This window comes from Plecotus auritus (assembly GCF_963455305.1).
Source record: "Plecotus auritus genome assembly, chromosome: 1".
NCBI classification, from domain to species: Eukaryota; Metazoa; Chordata; class Mammalia; order Chiroptera; family Vespertilionidae; genus Plecotus; species Plecotus auritus.
Genome location: NC_137770.1, coordinates 120,975,622 through 120,996,275, shown reverse-complemented (window position 1 = coordinate 120,996,275; position 20,654 = coordinate 120,975,622). Strand labels below are relative to the sequence as shown.

General features: G+C 44.3%; 2 pseudogenes across 2 annotated transcripts; both read right to left on the bottom strand.

The window, feature by feature from the left end:
* Positions 1–2,299: 2,299 nt before the first annotated feature.
* On the bottom strand, positions 2,300–3,561 carry LOC308240998 (protein SPT2 homolog; annotated as a pseudogene). The gene has a single exon. The product of its transcript is annotated as a protein SPT2 homolog (transcript).
* A 7,758-nt stretch (positions 3,562–11,319) lies between these two features.
* Positions 11,320–11,893, bottom strand: LOC308240991 (protein SPT2 homolog; annotated as a pseudogene). Its single transcript has one exon. The product of its transcript is annotated as a protein SPT2 homolog (transcript).
* Positions 11,894–20,654: the final 8,761 nt, after the last annotated feature.

Here is a 20,654-nt window from a genome sequence, read left to right as displayed (position 1 = left end):
CTGTTGAGTGGGCCCCACATTAGAGTGCATAGCTCATCAGGATCAAAGCTGGCACCTGTGAGCAGTTAACTTTCTAAGAGCACTCACTGGGCATTATGTCATCTGTACTACAGCTTTCACCGTGGAAAGTATTTGAAAATACTTTATGCTCAAAATATACACTGAGTGGCCGATTATTATGATCCTGAATGCATAATAATCTGGTCACTCAGTGTATATCCTATATTATGAAAAGCTAATATGCAAATTGTCCCCTTGACCAGCAGGCAGGCCAGCCAACCACCCATGTCCCCTCCCCCTGGCCAGGTTGGCCAGACCCCACCCATGCACAAATTCATGCACTCACTGGGCCTTTAATATATATATATATATATATATATACATACACACATATATATACTAGAGGCCCGGTGCATGAAATTCTTGCATGGGGGGGGGTGTGTCCCTCAGCCCAGCCTGCACCCTCTCCAATCTGGGACCCCTTGAGGGATGTCCGACTGCCCATTTAGGCCTATCTTACCAGGTAGAATTGGGCCTAAACGGGCAGTTGGACATCCCTCTCACAATCCGGGACTGCTGGCTCCCAACTGCTCGCCTGCCTGCCTTCCTGATTGCCCCTAACCACTTCTGTCTGCCAGCCCGATCACCCCCTAACCACTCCCTTCCAGCCTGATTGATGCCTATCTGCTCCCCTGCCAGCCTGTTTGCCCCTAACTGCCCTCCCGTGCAGGCCTGGTCACCGCTAACTGCCCTCCACTGCAGGCCTGGTTCCCCCCAACTGCTCTCCCCTGCAGGCCTGGGTCCCCCCCAACTGCCATTTTCTGCTAACCTGGTCGCCCCCAACTTTCCTCCTTTGCCGGCCTGGTCACCCCTAACTGCCCTCTCCTGCTGGCAATTTTGTGGCGGCCATCTTGTGTCCACATGGTGGCAATCAGGACCACATGTGGGCAGCCACCTTGTGTGTTAGAGTGATGGTCAATTTGCATATTATTCTTTTATTAGATAGGATTAGATAGGATAGAGGCCTGGTGCACGGGTGGGGGCCGGCTGGTTTGCCCTGAAGGGTGTCTCGGATCAGGGTGGGGGTTCTCTTGGGGTGTGGGGCGGCCTGGTGAGAGGCCTGTGGTGGTTTGCAGGCCAGTCATGCCCCCCGGTGACCCAAGCAGAGGCCCTGGTACCTGGGATTTATTTATCTTCTATAACTGAAACTTTTAGCCTTCAGTGGAGGCCAAGGCAGGCCAGGGCTGCGGAAACTTGGCTTCCTCCATCGCGGGGGCAACTCAAGCCTCCTGCTCTCTCCAGCTCCGTGTCTGCCACCATTTTTGTTGGGATTTATTTATCTTCTATAATTGAAACTTTGTAGCCTTGAGCAGAGGCCTGGGCCAGCCAGGGCAGGCGGAAAGCTTGGCTTCCTCTATTGCTGGGGAAACCCAAGCCTCCTGCTCTCTCCGTGGCTGCAACCATCTTGGTTGGGTTAATTTGCATACTTGCTTTTGATTGGCTGGTGGGCATGGATTGTGGGTATAGCGGAGGTATGGTCAATTTGCATATTACTCTTTGATTAGATAGGATATATATACTGAGTGGCCAGATAATTATGCGTTCAGAGATCATAATAATCTGGCCACTCAGTGTATAGTATCCATTCTTTGTCCTTGGGGATCCAAGTATCTATACTAATAAACACCTCCCACTTGAAGTTGCCACAAGATGGCTGCCACAAGATGACTGCCAGAAGATGGCTGCCGCAAGATGGCTGCCACAAAATGGCCAAGTGCACAGAAGAGGCGGGGCCCAGCAGCCACTTCGTGTGGTGAGGCCTGGCGGTCCCAGCATCTCCTGCACCTCACGCAGAGCAGGCGGGTCCCGGTGGAAAAGGCAGGTTTGCGGCAGGGGAGGGCAGTTGGGGGCATTCAGGCCAGCAGGGGAGTAGTTAGGTGTCAATCAGGCCGGCAGGGGAGTGGTTAGGGGGTGATCAGGCTGGCAAGCAGAAGCGGTTAGGGGCAATCAGGCAGGCAGGTAGGCAGGCAGGCAAGCGGTTATGAGCCAGCAGTCCAGGATTGTGAGAGGGATGTCCAACTGCCAGCATAGGCCCGATCCCGCACATCCCCCAAGGGGTCCCAGATTGGAGAGAGTGCAGGCCGGGCTGAGGGACACCTTCTCCCCACCCTGGTGCACGAATTTCGTGCAGTGGGCCACTAGTAAATCTAAAATGATAATGGGCTTCTTCAGTCCAAAGGCAGGACTTCTTTGTAGTAGAATGTCTCCAGTGTTTCACAAAAATAAATAAAAGCAGCAGCTAACGTCTTTTCAGCTTCTTGACCTCTCGGCATTTCGTTGCTTCTTCCTCCCATCTCATTTCCTCTAAGTCATCTTGCATACTTGGTCTTAAACTCTTTGCTTCTTCATCTTTGTATTTTTTTCATCATATCCAAAGAACGTGCTTAGATATTTCTTCCTGAGATTCTCCTTCATCTTTGATAAAATCTTCCATTTTGGAGTCATAGTTCTCATCTTCCTCCTCTTCATATTCTCACTGTCTTTTGTAACCACCAGGGAAGGGAAACCCTTGAGAATGCTGGGCAGATCTGTAGCCAGCTAAAGAAGGCTTCATTCCATTCATCTGTCCATTGGTGGGCCAGGTAATGATATTCTTAGAAGATATTGTTTCTGAGACAAAAGTGCATTTGGGCTTATGGGGGGGATCTAAGCTACTAACTATTCACCCAGGTCCCAAGCTGCTCACTGGTCTAGGGCCTGAACGGCTGACAGTCTGTCCAGCGGAAACTGTGTCACTTACTGATCGCCCAGAGCCACTGACTGACCGCTTGGGGGGCACTGAGCCACTCATTGGTCGTCGGTTATGTGGATTGTGCACAGGCCACCCAGAGTCACCAGAACTGACCACTGACTTCCTAGAACCACCTGGGCCACTGATGGGTCATCCAGAGCCACCTGTACTGCTGACTGTCCTTCCAGGAGGATTTAAGTCACTGGCTGGCCTCTTGGTCCCACTGATTGATCACTCAGGTCCTGAGCTGGAGCTGCCATTCTGGCGCCTGGGCACGGAGCCAGAACTAACCATAGGCCGAAGACTCCCTGTGATGGGCTGCCCAGGAGCTAGGCTGGAGCTGCTGCCTGACGGCCTGACACTTGGACTCTTAGCCTTATGTGGGGAGACCACAGGTCCAGGTCTGGAATGGCTAGGATAGAGAGGAGATTTTTGGCTGTGTGCTCAGTAACAGATTTCTGAGTCCCTTTAGCAGAAGTCTTTGGAACACTTGGTGAAAAGGTGCTCAAGTGGGTCTTTCCAGCCCCACCGAAAACAGGCCTGTCATGGTCCTTTTGAAGTGAGGCTTGGGAACAGTTGCTGGATCCTACTTTGGTCCTCTCTCCTGGCATGGATTTGAATGAAAACAAACCTAAATGTTTCTTATTATCTGTGCTGGGTCTGGATTTCTTCTCAGCATGAGGAAGGGAAGTGCCTTTGGGAGAGGGATGCTTGTCCCTGGAAACTCTGCTGGATTTTGTGACCATACGTTCAGTATGAGAGGGCACCATTTTGGTCAGAGGTAGTCCTGCATCTGCTTCAGGCTTCTTTTTCATATGTCTTCATTCAAGAAGTTTTCACTCCCTAAGTTCTTGTGCAATCATAGGCCACTTTTCTGTGTGTTTTTTTTTTCACTACATTGATTTCCACTGGTTCATACTGTTGGAAGCTAGCCATTGTCTTCCCTATCAGAAAAGTGTAAACAAGGAATGCAGAAGGCTCATGAACCTTGAGCTCTGCCAAAGGCCAAAGCTATGCACTGATTGTTTAGTTGAGACAATGGTGGCTCAAGCAATTTCCTGACCAAACAGACTCAAAGTAAATTTTTACTAATATTTACTGACCTTTAAGATAGTCTTCCAGAATTGCCTGCCTGACTAAGGGCAATATGTGTATCTAAAATTGAATAAAAGGCTGGCAGGGCCTGGGCACCAGTGAAGTCCTTGCCCTTGCATTGGACTCTCTGCCTGGCCCCCCATTATTTCCAAATTATTATTTCTTTTGACCATGGCCCTTCTCCAGATCCCAAACCCTGAGCCATGCGGGACGTGGACTCTCACATCTGGCACCTCGAATGATGGATGTCTGGAAAAGAAGATTTATGATGGAGCAGAAAAACAAAGTTTCACCAGCAAGTTGGGGAAAAAGAATTCACTGGATAGGTGGGGAAATTTGCTGCGTGCAAAGCCCACAGCCAGCTGCAGAAGTTGAGATCTGTAAGTAGGGTGGGAACATCTTTTTTTAGTCAGGCTAATGGGGCAGAATTTGTCAAAAGGGGAGAAGCTTTATTGTAGACTTTTGGTTTGCATGCTTAAGGATAAAGGAATTAAAGTGTCAGAAGGTATTCTCTTACAGTTTTTGCATGTTATTATAGAACATAATCTCTGGTTTCCTGAAGAAGGTACATTAGATGTTGAATGTTGGGAAAGAGTTAGTCAGAACTTGAAAAAACCTCAGCAGCAGGGGAAAAATTTGCCTCCAAATTATTTCTCCTTGTGGAACATGGTATTGCATTTGCTAGAGCCTTCTAGAGAAACAAAAGAGGATAAACCCCCACCCCTTGCACCTTCTGCTCCTAAAGAGGAGCAAAAAGAAAAATTGGAGGAATGGCCTTCATGGCCCCCTCCACCTCCATGTCCTAATCCTGAAACATTTAATTCACCATTAATAGAATCACCTATGCAAAGAGCTATCCGAGAAGGATTGAAGTACATGACGGTGGAGGACCAACATTCTTTTCCTATTATACAAGTATCTGACCCACAGCTCCTAAATCATATAATAAGACAGCATGAAAAATTTGACTTTAAAATGATAAAGGCCTTGCGTGAAAGCATAGTCCAGAATGGTCCTATAGCTCTTTTACCGGAGAAATTATGACTAATATTTCTGAAGCATTCTTAGCTCCTTATGATTGGTATTCTCTGGCTCACGGAGGAGATTATTTACTATGGAAGGGAGAATTTTTGGAGAAATGTCAGAAGCAAGCCCATGCAAACTGCGGGCTGAATGCTCAAATAACTTATGAAATGCTGACAGGACTGGGACAGTATAATGACATGCAAAATCAGCTAAATTATGTGCAACAGGCATATGAGCAAATTAGACTTTGTGGAAAAAGAGCTTGGTGGGCTTTACCATCAAAAGGGGACCCTGAGGGAGCTTTTAGTAAATGTATGCAGGGGCCTACAGAGTCATTTTCTGACTTTATGGCTTGCCTCACTCAAGCAGTGAGATGCCAGATTCAACACGAAACAGCAGGAGACATTTTAATTCAGCAATTAGCTTATGAAAATGCCAATGCTGATTGTAAGAAATGCCTGATGCCTCTGAGAAAAAATAGTACCATTACAGAAATGATTCGAACACGTCAGAATGTGGGGTGAGGCACTTTTCAAGCAAACTTACTCGCTGCCGCTGTAACAGTGGGGAATAAAAGGTGTTATAATTGTGGAAGAACAGGACATTTTAAAAAAGAATGTAAGCAACCAAGAAGGACACAAGGTGGCGATCTAGGGAAAGGCGTGAGCATTCTGCCTCCCAATTCAATCAACACAGATTAAACCTCTCTGTGTCCTAGAAGTCAGAAGGGAAACCATTGGGTTGGTTAATGTAGATAGAAATTTCATAAAAATGGGCAGCCATTAGATCAAGACATTGAGAATGGCCAACCACAGGGAAACGGCCCCCGAGCCCCATCATCAATAGGGGAAGTTTGCCCTGCAAGGCCCACAGTGGACTCCCTCATCTGAGCCACTCCAGGGAGCGCAGGCCTAGTTTTTAACAGTACTATAGCGGTCACTTTGAGCCCCGATATGGTTCGGCAAGCTGTTCCTACAGGAATCTGGGGACCTGTGCCACCAAGAACTTTAGGATTAATCTTAGGGAGAAGTGGAAAAACTCTGAAAGGACTAACTGTTCTGCCTGGAGTCATAGATTCAGACTGTTGAGGGAGAAATTAAGGTAATATTAGAATGTAATCATATTATGCAAATTACTTCAGGACAAAGAATTGCTCAGATACTACTTCTACCTTTTATTCAGCAAGGTGAAGCTATAAATAGAAAAAGAGGAACACAAGGATTTGGAAGCTCAGATATCTATTGGATACATGAAATTAGCAAAACCCATCCTATGATTAATTTAAGAATAGAGAGAAAACGGTTTAAAGGTTTAAGAGACACTGGAGCGGATGTCAGCATTATCAGCAAAGAATTCTGGCCTCCAAGTTGGTCCATGGTAGAAGCTATAAGCTCTATCATGGGGGTCAGAGTTCCTGATAATACACAATGCAGTGTTGCAGTGTTAAGGTGGCAAGATGAAGAAGGACAGACAGGATGGTTTCAGCCTTACATAGTCTCTGGGATTGCAGTCAACTTATGGGGCCAGGATGTTTTAGAAGGTTTACAAGCTTGTATTATTACCAGCAAAGGATAGCAGTTAATAACTCAGATGGGATATCAGACTGGTCAAAGCTTAGGGAAAAAGTAATCAGGGAATTAAAGAGTCCATCCAAGCTGAAGGAAACCCAGGAAGATGAGGATTAGGATATCAACCTTTTGAGGAGTGGTTACTGCTCAATCTCCTCACCCTCATGCAGATCCTATACAATGGAAAGATGATAGACCTATATGGGTGGATCAGTGGCCATTAACCAAGGAGAAATTAGGTCATATTCATGAATTAATACAGGAACAAATAGAGCGTAGAGCCTTCCAATAGTCCTTGGAATACACCTATATTTACTATACCTAAGAAGGCAGCATGAAAATGGCAATTGTTACATAATCTTAGAGCGGTTAATACTACTATGCATACCATGGAAGCTTTACAGCCTGGACTCCCAGCGCCTTTTCAAATTCCTCTAGATTGGTCTCTTATAGTAGTAGATCTTAAGGATTGTTTCTTCACCATTCCCTTGGCACCTCAAGATAAACAGAGATTTGCATTTCCAGTGCCAGCTATTAATAATATAGAACCCATGAAAAGATATCAATGGAAAGTTTTGCCTCAAGGAATGGCCAGTGGCCCCACCTAGTGTCAAAAATATGTAGCTCAAGCTGTTCAGCCTCTAAGGGACAAATATTCCTGATGTTACATTATTCATTACATGGATGACTTGCTCTTAGCAAGTCCATGGGAAGTGCAGACTTTGGCAATGTAAAAATTGCTCCAGAAATGGTACAGAAAGAAACGCCTTTCAAATATCTGGGAACCATAATTGAAAACCAACGTATTAGGACTCAAAAGGTGGAAATAAGATTGCCTTAAAACTTTAACTGACTTTCAAAAAGTATTAGGGGACATTAACTGGTTAAGACCTTATCTGAAAATCTCTACAGGAGAAATGACAAATTTATTTAATATACTTAGGGGTGACTCTAATCTTTCCTCATCCTGAACATTAACAGATGAAGCTAGGAAGGAGTTGCTAAGAATTGAGCAGGCAATCTCTTCAGCCCAATTAGCATGGATAGAGCCTAAATTGCCTTTATTGGGACAGATTAACCCTACTGCAAATAGTCCCACTGGAACTCTCCTGCTATTATTGAATGGGTCCACCTAGGGCATCAATCCTCTAAAACTGTGGTTAATATATAGAACTACGGCTCAGTTGATACCTCAACTTAGAAAGTGCTGCAGGCAGTTTAGAGAAGAACCCCAATGCATTTACCTTCCCCTCACTGGGAAGCAATTAGAAATATTATTTAAAACTGATTTGAATTGGCAAATTGGACTAAGTGGATATTCAGGGGAACTTAGTTGTCACCTATTAAAAGACAAATTACTACAATTTTTATATTATACCCCCTTATTATACCAAAAAATACTAGGCAGGAACCTATTCCTGGAGCATTAACTGTTTTTACTGATGGTAAAAACATTTTACATTGAATGGTAAAGCTGCCTATCATACAATGAATTCAGACCGAGTCATACTGACCAGTCATACTTCTGTACAAAGAATTGAATTAGAGGCTATTAAGGCTGCATTGCAGGATTTCCAAGAGCTTCTTAATATTATCTCTGGCTCTTCTTATGTTGTGGGCCTAGTGAATAGAATTGAAACTGCTCGGTTAAAATGGCTCAGTGACCAAAGTTTATTTTTTACTATTTAAACAAGTTCAGCAGATTGTACACTCACATCAGGGCTCACAGTGTATTACCTGGCCGGCTAACAAAAGGAAATGCACATGCTGATCAATTGGTTGCTATATTAAAACATGCCTCAGAATCTCATCAGCCTGCCAAAATGTTGTCCAAACAATTCTCGATCACTCGACAGCAGGCAAAACAGATTATCAGAGAATGTCCCACTTGCATGTTACATCTGCCTCAAAGGTCTAATACAGGAATTAACCCTTGAGGATTGATAAGGGAACATATCTGGCAAATGGATGTAACACATTATACTCCTTTTGGACACCTTGGGATATTGCTTGTCTCTGTATATACCTTTTCAAAGGGCCTATGGGCTACTGCATCTACAGGGGAAACGGCAAAACAGGTTATTAATCATTGCCTAGCTGCTTTTGCCATCATGGTGATTCAAAAAATCATTAAAACTGACAATGGACCAGCTTACACAACCTGTCATTTCCAGCAATTTTGTAAAAAGTGGAAAATTCAGCACATTACATGAATACCATATAATTCGCAGGGACAGGCAATTATAGAATGCCAGCATCATAGGCTAAAATCCCAACTTGAAAAACAGAAAAGGGGGAATATGGAGAAATCGCCTGTAGGTAGACTACACTAAGCCTTAATTACTTTAATTTTTTTCACTTGTAATGCCGATGGCAAGACACCCATGGAAATAAACTGGTGTCAGAATAAGCCAAAGGAAAATGGTCTGGTTAAATGGAAAGATCCTGAGTCTGGTTTATGGAAGGGCCCCAACCCCCATTAACATTTGGTAAAGGCTACGCTTGTATATTTCCAGAAAATTTCTCGAAGCCCATGTGGATTCCCACAAGAAATATTAAACTTCAACATGGATCCGAGGGAGGAACTGGCCAGGTTAATGAGGACCTTGCACGTGGAGCCATGCCTTACAGCTGCAGACAATTGACTACCCCAGCCACAGATAGCAGCAGCCCCAAGCAACCCACTGAAGATAGGGAATGGGAGGAGGACAAGACAAATAGCCCAGAGGTCACCTGCGGGATGGTGAAGAAGGTGGTCCAGAAAGCTGAGAGAATTTGTGAGGAGACCAGAACCCCAAGAACACCTGAGAACGTCTTTCTTGCCCTGCTAGCAGTCATCAGCTGTGTGATAATGCTACGGGGGCAAATGGAGAAGTATTTTGGACTTATGTTCCTGACCCTCCATGGGTAAGACACCTTACGTGGGCTGATCCCCCACCTAATGTAGTCACCAATAACACCAAACACCTTGGTCACCCAGGAGGACCACGGGTGGGGCAAGGAAGTATATGGGCAAAGTATAATTACATGGGTATCACCACCTAGCTTCCTTTTGTATGACACAGAACCAAACCACAGCTCCTTTGTGTGTAAAATTAAAAAGAGGCTTCTGGCTAACATGGACACCAAAGGAGAGGGGAGCAAAAGCCCAAATACATCTACTATCACTACTTACTCTGGGGAGATGTGCAGAAAATGTAACTTTATTAAGACACCCCCCCACAGTCAGCCGTTATGTAAAAAGTCTCATGAATGGCACCCCATCGAGGAAGAAATTAATTGGCAAGACTGTTATAGTGACCACCCCACCAGCAGCAAACTTAACAGTTTTTTCTTTGTGGATTGGAGCCCCTATGGGTTTGCATATAGTAACAATCGCACCCTAAAATGGAAGGGGAATGCATCCTATCTATATGTTGAAGCTAATCCATTTCATGGCATGGAGGAGGATTTGTTGGATCTCAATTTCAACATGACAATTGGCCCCTAAAAAATACATAATGTAAATTAGCTGCTGCACTTGCACCTATTAAATAGTATAGTTTTAACTATAGCTCAGATAATTCCATTTGTACCTTATGGAGAACTCCCAATAAGACAGTATTTCCCACCACCTGTGTATTTGATCCGTTTGTACTCCTCTCAGGCCCCATCCAGATGCACCTTAATATTACAAGCCATCTGTGTGAGGTGTCATGCACAGGCTGCACTATCCCATTGTATTAATTTTACATTCCAAAAGGATTCCCTCATGATTTTAAAACAACCGGCTTTCGCTTAGTTTCCTACTAACCGAACCGAGCCTTGGGAATCACATCAAACCTACCAACTGTTACATGATCTGGTAAAAATCTTAAAAAGACAAAAAAGATTTCCTGGAATGTTAATTGCAGGACTCTTTGCCCTCGTAACATTACTTACTTCTGTGGGCATTGCTGCTTCATCCATGGTACAAACTGTTCAAACTTCTCAGTTTGTACAACCGGTCTATACAAAAAAGAATTGATAGCCAGTTTGAGATAGAATGATCACCATTAAAGTCTACAGTCTTGTGGATGGGTGATAAAATACACAGCTTAGAACAAAGAATATCTTTGTAGTGTCATTATAATTTTTCCCAGATTTGTGTTACTCCATTCCCTATTGGGGATCAATAAAAAAATCACCTTGGTACTTGGGGTAAAGATAACACAAACCTTGATATTTTAGAATTAAAACAGCATATTGTACAATTATCCCAGGCAAACTTATAAACTAATTCCTTAGATGCCTGGCAGAAATTTAAAAAAGACATGAATGAATTTAATCTCTTCCACTGGATCTCCTTACATTTGCCTCTCAGCATAACCACTATTGCTTGTCTCATTTTTATTCTTATGTTTATTTCTAGTCTGCAGATGTGGAATGAAGAGTCTTAAAAGGACTTGAACCCTTCAGGTGGCATGCACTTTTCAACATTTATTAAGAAAAAGAGAAGGGGGAGATGTTGGAAGCTACCCATTGCCTTCCCTATCAGAAAAGTGTAAACAAGGAATGCAGAAGGCTCGTGAACCTTGAGCTCTGGCAAGGGCCAAAGCTATCCACTGATTGTTTAGTTGAGACAATGGTGGCTCAAGCAATTTCCTGACCAAATAGTCTCAAAGTAAATCTTTACTAATATTTACTGACCTTTAAGATAGTCTGTCTGTTACCGGAATTGCCTGCCTAAGGGCGATATGTGTATCTAAAATTGAATAAAAGGCTGGCAGGGCCTGGGCACCAGTGAAGTCCTTGCCCTTGCATTGGACTCTCTGCCTGCCCCCCCATTATTTCCAAATTATTATTTCTTGTCTTGTCTCATCATTTGCCCACAGCCCTTCTGCAGATCCCAAACCCAGAACCATGCGGGACATGGACTCTCACATCATACTGCTTTTTCTCAGCCAGCCTGAGTAGGTCAGTGAAGTTCATGATGGTAGGGCACTTTTAAGGGGAACCTTTGGTTTACTTTCAACTTTGGGAGGAGGTTCTTGCTCTGATGCTGCTTCTAAGAATTCTTCCATTTCATACTCTTGGTGTGTTCCCTGACTAGTGGCTTTCCATTGCCTGTCTTTTCTTTGACTTTTCCTCAACAGGAATCCCATTTAACAATGGAAATTGTCCTTTGTCCTCTTGGCCATAGCTTTTGCTTTCTTCTCATGTTTTAGCTCAATTCACTTTTTCACTAGTTCTTCTTTTCTCCTTTTTCTTTCTAAGGTTTTTTTTTGTCTGAGCTCCTCCACTTTTCTTCTGAGAAAAGCTTGTATGCTGCTGATTGGACACCTTTAACTTTGGGATCTTTTTTGGGAGGACCCACTGCCAAACCATACCTTTTCCATATGCTGTTGGTTCCTTGTCCTTTAGAAGCTATCATGAGAATTTCCCTGAAATCCATGTTGACTGAACTGGATAAAATGGGCCGGCTCTTGGAGGGGAATGAAAGTGCATCTTACTCAGTGGCCAGCTGCAGCCAAATGAACTGGCTGGCCACCTCTTTTCTACCTCTACTCAGCACGACCAATTCCAGCACTGTCCAAGGCAGTCTGCCTGCCCCCTTCCTCAAGCAGCCTATATCCTTACAAGTCCAATGCTTTGCTCCCACCTTTGAAACTTTAAATAAAAGTTTTACATCCACAAGATAAATTAGTAGATTGTTCCGAATTCATTGACATAATCATTCAGTTAAGAATAAGTTACTTCAATTTAATTGTTAAATCTCAGTTCAGCCTGGCTGGTGTGACTCATTGGATTGAGTATTCTTTCAGGCACCAAGAGGTTGCTGGTTTGATTCCTGGTCAGGGCACATGCCAGGGTTGTGGGTTCAATCCGCAGAAGGGGGCATGCAGGAGGCTGCCGATTGAAGTGATATCTCTATCTCATCAATATTTCAGTCTCTCTCTCCCTTTCCCTTCCTCTCTCTCTGAAAATCAGTATTACCATATATTTTTAAAAATCTTTGTTCAGGAAATGGTGATAGACATGTACTCCCAAAATGTCTGAATCCTTGCTTATATGGTGAAGAAATAAAAGTTCATATTGATTTTTTTGCTAACAATCAATAATTGTACTCATTTCATATTTTTTAATTTATTTCAGAGAGAAAGAGAGAGATAGCATGCATATAAATACATATCCTTTAAAACAGTACATTAAATATATAACCAAAGAAAATGTACAATGGCAACAAAACATAAGATGCCTAGGAATGATCTTAACAAAAATGTGCACAATCTGTATAAATAAAATTTTTAAATACTACTCAATAACTGACACTTGAACAACTGGACAGTAACATCATATTCTTGGGTAAAAAACAACAACAACAAAACATAATGATGTCAATCTCCCAATGTTGATTATAAATTTATTATGTTTTGATTAAAATATCAGCAAGATTTTTAAGACCAAAACAAGCTCATTTAAGTTCACATGTTCAAATGAAAAACGTAAAAGAAAATTCTGGCCTGGCCAGCATGGCTCAGTGGTTGACCCATGAATAAGGAGGTTACAGTTTGATTCCTGGTCAGGTCACATGTCCTGATTGCAGGCTTGATCTCCCTAGTGGGGAGCATGCAGAAGACAGCTGATCAATGATTCTCTCTCATCATTGATGTTTCTCTGTCTCCCTCTCCTTTCCTCTCTGAAATTAATAAAAATATTTTTAAATAAAATTCTGAAAAAAATGAATGAATAAAAGCTACCCAAACAGATAGAATAATGTATCTACACTAATAAAAGAGTAAGACGCAAATTGACCATACCTTTGTGATGCCCACCAGCCAATCAGGAGTGAGTATGCAAATTAACCCAACAAAGATGGCAGGTTAATTTGCAGGCACCGAGCAGCCAGGGGTGGGGCGGGACACTTGCATCATTGCCATGGCGATGATGCAGGTGTTCTGCACTGCCCCAGTCACTCTGGGCCTCTGGGCAGCATGGCAAGGCGGAAAGGCGGCTCCAGGCCAGAGTGAAAAGGCGGCTCCAGAGCGAAGGCAGTGCTGGCAGCCAGGGTAAGGAAGGCCCATTCTTGCACGGATCTTCATGCATCAGGCCTCTCGTTGTGTTATAAAGCTACAGTAATTAAAAAACTTGGATAATGTCCTTTGAATAGATAAACTGATGGAACAGATAACAAAGTCCAGACTCAAATACATATGGAAATTCGGTAAAATAAAAATATCTCCTTAGGTCAGTGGGAAAATATGCATTATATAATAAAGAGTGTTGGAACAACTGAATGGGGAAAAATATTGAACCAAAAATTAACTAATTTTACTCATAACTAATATAAAAACTGAAAGCTACTGAAAACCTAAGGGTACAAAGATATCAAAAGTGAAAGAATGGAAAAAAGTATATTAAGCGAATATAAACCAAATAAAAAGTATATGATAACACAGGAGACTTGAAGGCAAAAAGCATTACTATAAATAAAGAGCACTTCATATGAATAATTTCATTTTACCAGGAATATCCAAATTCACAAGCCCTTCATAACATGAAATCAAAGTACATAGAAGAGAGCTACAGGGGAAACTAGATACGTTTATAATCGTAATAAATTTAACACACCTCTCTCATTCAGAAACAGAGCATACCTCTTTCAGAACCAATAGCCTCACACAAAGACTTCAGTAAGGATGTAAAACACTTCAACAACCTGAGCATCAAACTGCACTCAACAATCAGATAACCCACTGTACCCAACAACTTTTCCTGTTGAAAGGCACTAAGGTATTATTCCCAAGTTGCACATGCATACAAGTCCTTTGGTTGATCTCTCCCCTTCCCCACACCCTCCCCTGCTTTCCCTCTGAGATTGGATGGTCTGTTTGATGCTTCTTAGTCTCTGGATTTATTTTTGTTAATCAGTTTATTTTGTTCATTATATTCCACAAATAAGTGAGATCATGTGATATTTATCTTTCTCTGACTGGCTTATTTCGCTCAGCATAATGCTCTCCAGGTCCATTCATGCTATTATGAATGGTAAGAGTTCTTTCTTTTTTATAGCTACATAGTATTCCATTTTGTAAATGTACCATAGTTTTCTAATCCACTCATCTGTTGATGGGCTGTTAGGCTGTTTCCAAATCTTAGCTATTGTAAATTGTGCTGTTGTGAACATAGGGGTGCATGTAATTTTTCTGATTGGTGTTTCTGATTTCTTGGGATATAGTCCTAGAAGTGGGATTACTGGGTCAAATGGGAGTTTCATATTTAAGTTTTTTAGGAAATTCTATACTGTTTTCCACAGTGGCTGCACCAGTCTGCATTCCCACCAGCAGTGCACGAGGGTTCCTTTTTCTCCACATCCTTGCCAGCACTTGTCTTTTCTTGATTGGTTGATGATAGGAAAGTTCTTAGTTTTAAAAGTTCTGAAATACACTCCTAAATAGCATTTCATTCAGCACTTAGAGATGCTCCACTGTAGCCACCCCCTTGTCCTGCTGACCTGCACTGAGGTGCTACTCCCAAGATGCACACAAGATGTCAGTGGAGGAGCATTTCAATTATTTTTCAAGTGAACCTGCTGGACTATGAAGCAGGGGTAAACTAACTTCAAAGAATTGAAATTATATACAATATGTTTCTTGTTGTCATTGTAGTTAATCCAGAAATCAGGAACTGAAGTACCTAGAAACTCCTTATATTTAAAAGTTGTCAAAACACTTCTAACCCCAACAATACATCACAATTCAAGTTAGAAAATAAGTTGAACTAAATGATAATACCACATACCAAAACTTATGAAAAAATGTGCACTCATAAATGCACATACTAGGAATAAAAGTTGAAAATTTACATGTTTTGCATCCATATTAAGAACCTAAAATAGTAAATTATATAGAGATAAAACAGAAGAAAGGAAATGTGCACATGTAGAGATGTCTGAAGGGAGATATATTTAAAATGATAGCAGTTTTTTTTTAACTCATGGGGTAGAATTTTGAATTAACTCTATATTTTATTGCTTAAGTAAACTGCACACAGAAAGCCATTTTAATTTTAGGAAAAATGTTTTAGAGAAAAACGGGATAATCCTAGATAATAAAGAGGTAATATGCAAATTGACCATCATACCCTCACACAAGATGGCTATCCCCATGTGGTCATAAGATGGATGCCCCATGTGGTCATAAGTTGGCCACACCCATGTCATCACAAGATGGCCATCTCCATGTGGTCACAAGATGGCCTCACCCATGTGGTCACAAGATGGCCACCACCATGTGGTCACAAGATGGCCACCACCATGTGGTCACAAGACGGCTGCCCCCATGTGGTCACAAGGTGGCCATGCCCATGTCATCACAAGGTGGCCACCACAAGATGGCCAGAAGGGGAGGACAGTTTTGGGGGACCGGGCCTGCAGGGGAGGGCAGTTGGTGGAGACTAGGCTGGCAGGGGAGGGTAGTGGGGGCGATCAGGCCTGCAGGGGAGGGAAATTGGGGGCTGATCGGGCTGGCAGGGGAGCAGTTAGGCATCGATCAGGCTGACAGGGGAGTGGTTAGGGGGTGATCAGGCTGGCAGGCAGAAGCAGTTAGGGGCAAACAGGCAGGTAGGCAGGCGAGCAGTTGGGAGCCAGCAGTCCTGGATTGTGAGAGGGATGTCCCAGATTGGAGAGGGTGCAGGCTGGGCTGAGGGACACTCCAACCCCCAGTGCACGAATTTCATATACCGGCCCCCTAGTCCTATATTATAAAAGGCTAATATGAAAATCAACTGAATAGCAGAACGACTGGTCGCTATGATGTGCACTGACCACCAGGGGGCAGACGCTCAATGCAAGAGCTGCCCCCTGGTGGTCTGTTTGCTCCCACAGTGGGAGAGCCGGTCAGCCAGTAGCTGGGCTCACCATTAGCCAGTACAGCAGTGCTGGCGGGAGCCTCTCCTGCCTCCATAGCAGTGCTAAGGATGTCCAACTGACAGCTTAGGTCCCTCAGTCGGATATCCCCTAAGGGCTCCTGGACTGTGAGAGGGAGCATGCTGGGCTGAGGGAACCCGCTCCCCCCAGTGCATGAATTTCATGCACTGGGCCTCTAGTTTATAAATAATTAGCTAGACTGTTGTGATGGCAACACAAGTTTTTCCTTTGCTCAACAAGGCTTGTCTCTTAGACTAAAGAGAATAAAAATTCTTCCTAATTTTTTAGCCCAAAGTGGCTCCTTTCATAATCTGCACCTCTTCCTGTGCAATCCCAGCAGTTCTGAGAAAGGGAAACCCTAAATCTTGGGGTCCCTGGAATCTACCTGAGCTTGGTTCTAAGATTTACAAGCAATGTTCTTTTTAACACAGAACAGATTTCTCAAGGTTTTCATTTTGTAACTTTGAAAAAAAACCCTTTTTTTTTGGTTAATACACAATCTGAGGATATTTTCTCCATTGATCTTTTAGAGAGTGGAAGGGAGGGAGGGAGCAGGAAAAAGAGAGAAAAATCAGTGTGAGGGAGACACATCAATTGGTTGCCTCCTGTACTCATGGGGTATCAAATCTGCAACCCAGGTACATGCCCTTGACTGGGAATCAAACCTGCAACTCTTCCCAGTGCAGGCTGACCCTCTAACCACTGAGCAACACCAGTCAGGCCAAATTCTCCTGTTTTATAGTGTAGTTCATTCATTGCTGACAGTCCAAGCCTCAGCACCTTGGCTCTGCCTCCAGAGAGACTGTAAGATGGGACCACACAGCTCAGGTAAGCAGTGCACTCCAGAATTCTGGTGTTCAGCCTGAACTATATGCTCATGAAAAGTGCTCACTAATGGCCACCCCATCTCTCAAATCAGAAAAAATCCTGCTGGTTGTCCTGTATCTGTGACCTGCTGTTTGCCCTGTGTCCCAACACCACTTATTTTATAAGGCACATTTTCACAACTGATCTAAGGAGACATCTTTATTTTACAAAATTTACTGGCGGATTTCGGTAACTTACTAAACCTTCTATTCTGTTCAATTAATTCACGTACAAATGAATGTGAAAAACAATGAGGAAACATTTGGTATATAAAACGCTTTGGGAAATGGTAGAGTGAAGCATAATAGTAATTCCTCCTCTGGAAAACCTGCTATTTGAAATTCTCTGCTATTTTTAGATAGTCCCTTGCTCTGTAAGTCAACTCTGTCATTTTTTTTTTAAATATATTTTATTGATTTTTTACAGAGAGGAAGAGAGAGGGATAGAAAGTTAGAAACATCGATGAGAGAGAGACATCGATCAGCTGCCTCTTGCACGCCCCCCACTGGGGATGTGCCCGCAACCCAGGTACATGCCCTTGACTGGAATCGAACCTGGGACCCTTCAGTCCACAGGCCGATGCTCTATCCACTGAGCCAAACCAGTTAGGGCCAACTCTGTCATTTTTAGATGGTCTCTTATCCTGTAAAATAACTTTGCTTTTTAGCTTAAATAATAGGAAAGATAAACTTAACTGCCTGACCTTCCAAGCTAGCCATCCAACGTAAGGGGCTGATACAATGACACTGATATGTACTCCCATACCAGGTGTCTGTATAGATATGATATGTACTCAAGGTTACAAGTTGTCTGTATAGATATGACAGGTGTTTGTTAGATATGATATATACTCAAGGTTACAAGCTGTCTGCAAAAATAACGTACACAAAGACCTAGAATGATATAAAAAGGGAATACTCCTTCCTGTGATTGTTCAGAATTTGACAGAGGTATTCTGCTCGGAACCTGTGCGAAATAAAGATGACTCCTAACTAATTGACCCATTATGGTGTCTTGTCTAGCTTGCTGATTTATGATCCAACATTTGGAGGCCCCAGGAAGATAAGAGACAGGTGCCTACCGGCACCTGGTCTTAGATGCCTGGATGGATGGCCTTGCCCTCCTGGATACCAGGCCATGAGGATCTCTAAGGGAAGGTACCACCTGATGAAGTACCAGGACCCTGGAGACGCTTCTTGGTGGTCTTGACAGCCAGACAAGGGACACCTGACATGCCGCTACATTCTTTATGAGTCATCAGAAAGAAAGCCGCCTGAGGTGAGTGAATGCAAATTCCACCTGTTGACCTGGCAGCAAGCCTTTGGCCACCTGAGCACTTCTAGCTGTTCACTGGGCCAAGCCCAACCACTGGGTTCCTCACCACTTCTGGCTGTCCAGATGGCCCCTCCCATTGATGACATCGGCACTTCTGGCCGGTCCCCTGGCCCCAAACCCTTGTCCACCAGAGCAATTCAGGCTGTCCTCCTGGCCCTCCCCCTCAATGACATCAGCACTTCTGGTCGGTCCCTGCACACCAAGCCCTAATCCACCTGAGGACTTCTGGCTGTCCACTTGGCCCCTCCCCATTGATGACATCAGCACTTCCGGCAGGTAACCAGGCCCCAAACCCTTGTCCACCTGAGCACTTCTGGCTGTCCACGTGGCCCCTCCCCCTTGGTGATGTCAGCACTCCCTGCTGGTCCCCGAGCCATAAACCCTTAACCACCTTAGCACTTCGGGTTGTCCCCGTGGACCCTCCCCCTTGTTGACATCAGCACTTCCGGCTGGTCCCTGGTGCCCAAGCCTTTATCCACCAGAGCACTTCCAGCAGTTTACTGGGCCAAGTAAAATCCCTGGGGTTTGTCTCCAATTCGGGCTGTCAACGTGGCCGCGCCCCTTTATGAAGTCAGCACTTCTGGTAGGTCCCAGGGTACCTAACCCTTAACCACCTTAGTACTTAGGGCTGTCCACGTGGCCCGTCACCCTTGATGATGTCAGCATTTCCCTCCAGTCCCTGGTCTCCAAACCCTTGTCCACCAGAGCACTTCCGGCTGTTCACCTGAAACAGCCCATATCCTTGGTCAGCTCAGCAGTTCGGACTCATCTGGCCCTTCCCCATTAATGATATGAACACTTTAAATTGGTTCCCATGTCACAACCCTTGTTCTTGTGACTGTTTCCAGCAGTTCCCCAGGCCCTTGTTCGCCTCACCAACGAGCCACACTAGCTGGCTACTTAGCTGCTAAGATAGGGGTTACTTCCCAATCTCTGGAAGTTGGCTTAAGGGCCTAACACCCAGAGCCCCAGGTCACCTTAAGCTCATAGACTGCCTAATTTTAGGTTGGGAGGGTGGCAAGCATGGGGTCACCAGCACTCCATTAAGACAATTATGGGCATACATGAGCACAGGGATGCCCCAGGCTCCCCAACAGAGGAGAATCTCATTCTGGACTGACCTTCTACACAGACAACCCTAACTCTGGACTTTGAAAACAGGAAAAAGCAGTGCTGAGGCCCTGAATACCCTTTCCATACTGGGGGCACAGTTCTGCAAGCTCCAGGGTCACTTACAGTTTCCCGTGCCCTGGGGGCCAGCTCTTTGCTAAATTCACGGAGAATGCACTTCCCTGACGATATGTACCTTCTCCCTGCCTTCCAGAGTATGTACCTCCAAAGTTGGTGCGTTTGAGACGTTTGGGACCCTCCAATGCATTCACCTGACTCTACTAGCCCTTAAACTAGACAACTTCCACCTATTGACCTGGCAGAAAGCCTTTGGCCACCTGAGCACTTCCAGCAGTTTACTGTGCTAAGCAAAATCCTTGGGGTTTGTCTCCAATTCTGGGTGTAAACGTGGCCCCTCCCATTGATGATGTCAGAACTTCTGGCGGGTCCCCGGGTCCCTAACCCTTATGCACCTTAGCACTTAGGGCTGTCCACGTGGCCCCTCTCCCTTGATGACATCAGCACTTCCCTCCAGTCCCCGGTCTCCAAGCCCTTGTCCACCGGAGCACTTCTGGCAGTTCATCTGGGACAGCTGATATCCTTGGGCAAGTCAGCATGTCCCACTGTCCAACTGGCCCCGCCCCCTTGATGATATGAACACTTTAATCTGGTCAAAGGGCCCAAACCCTTGTTCACGTGACTATTTCCGGCTGTTCCCAATGCCCTTGTTTGCCTATCCAATGAGCCACACTAGCCGGTTAAGAAAAGGAGTGACTTTTCAATCTCTGGATCTTGCCTTAAGGTCTTAACTCCCACAGCTCCAGGTCACCTTAGGCTCAAAGACTGTCTAATCCTCGGTGGAGAAGGTGGCAAGCGGGGGTTCGCCAGCACTCCTTTAAGATAATCATGGGCGTACATGAGCACAGGGACGCCCCATGCTCCCCATCATAAGATCATCTCATTCTGCACTCACCTG